The sequence below is a fragment of the Solenopsis invicta genome, chromosome 8 (assembly GCF_016802725.1).
Source record: "Solenopsis invicta isolate M01_SB chromosome 8, UNIL_Sinv_3.0, whole genome shotgun sequence".
Lineage (NCBI taxonomy): Eukaryota > Metazoa > Arthropoda > Insecta > Hymenoptera > Formicidae > Solenopsis > Solenopsis invicta.
Genome location: NC_052671.1, coordinates 22533578 through 22534727, shown reverse-complemented (window position 1 = coordinate 22534727; position 1150 = coordinate 22533578).

Here is a 1150-nt window from a genome sequence, read left to right as displayed (position 1 = left end):
CTACTATTCGTGTCCTGATTTATTATTTCTGATATGGACGTCGTTGTTGGAGGAATTTCTAGAACGTTATCATTTCCGTTTTCTAACTGTACTTGATATTCCTTGATAAAAGAAAAAACAACATAGTGCAGTGAAATAAAATAATCCATATAGTAGCCAAATTAACTGTACACAATGCAAACCAAAAATATGAACACGTACCTCTTCCTCTGGCATACTATCAGCACATTAACGGCTACACTCTACGTATTCTAGCATCCAATTATGCGCTTCTGTAACTCATCAAGGCCTTCTGCAGTGATAGGAAAATTTCCAGTCCTGTTTCTCTTGTTTCTTAATTTCGAGGCTTTTTTTGATGCGTTACTCTTCAAGTCACGCGAAACCTGATGGTTAAGTATAGGGGGCAAATCGTTAGACTTTTTTTTCTTTTGTGTCTCCTGAGTACTGTATTAATTAATAAAAAAAAAAAAAAAAAAAGAACCCGAGCCGGTTTGAAAAGTTGAACTTTCCCCTTCACAATGCCGATATAAATAGAACATGCAAATGTACTTGCTTTAAAGTACATATAAAAATGTCGACCAATGTCAAAAATTAAGAATAGCCCCAAGCCCAGGATAATTCGTAACTAATCCGGCAATATTCCGAAATTTGTATTTTAAGTTGAAAGTCTGTAAAAAAGCTGTTGTTAAGACTTTCTTTTATTTAAAAAAGGATGTAGGTATACAAAACACAAATGCAAACATACACGTTCGCATATTCTTTTATGCTATCGGTGTAACAGATTTCCTAACTTTACAAGTGTCAATCTTTAACGCTTTATAACTTTTTACCTGCTTAAGAGCGACAATTTTATATTCATATTCATGTTCTATGTACTAAAAGACACAATATTATCAAGTTTGTACTAAATCAATGAAGAACTTTACCTCAATGTTTAACTCTGCGTAGCGCAGACGTTCGTAACACAGCCGAAGGGTTAGGATTACCCAACTTAGCCCCGGTGCTCGGTATTACGAATAGCCCCAACATCAACTGTGCGCATTATTGCGTATAATTGACAAAAATAGACATCACACAGCAAAAAGTAAACAAGAAATGTTTCAAATACGTTCAACTGGACACGATACATTCAAAGTTTTCAAAAAAACTT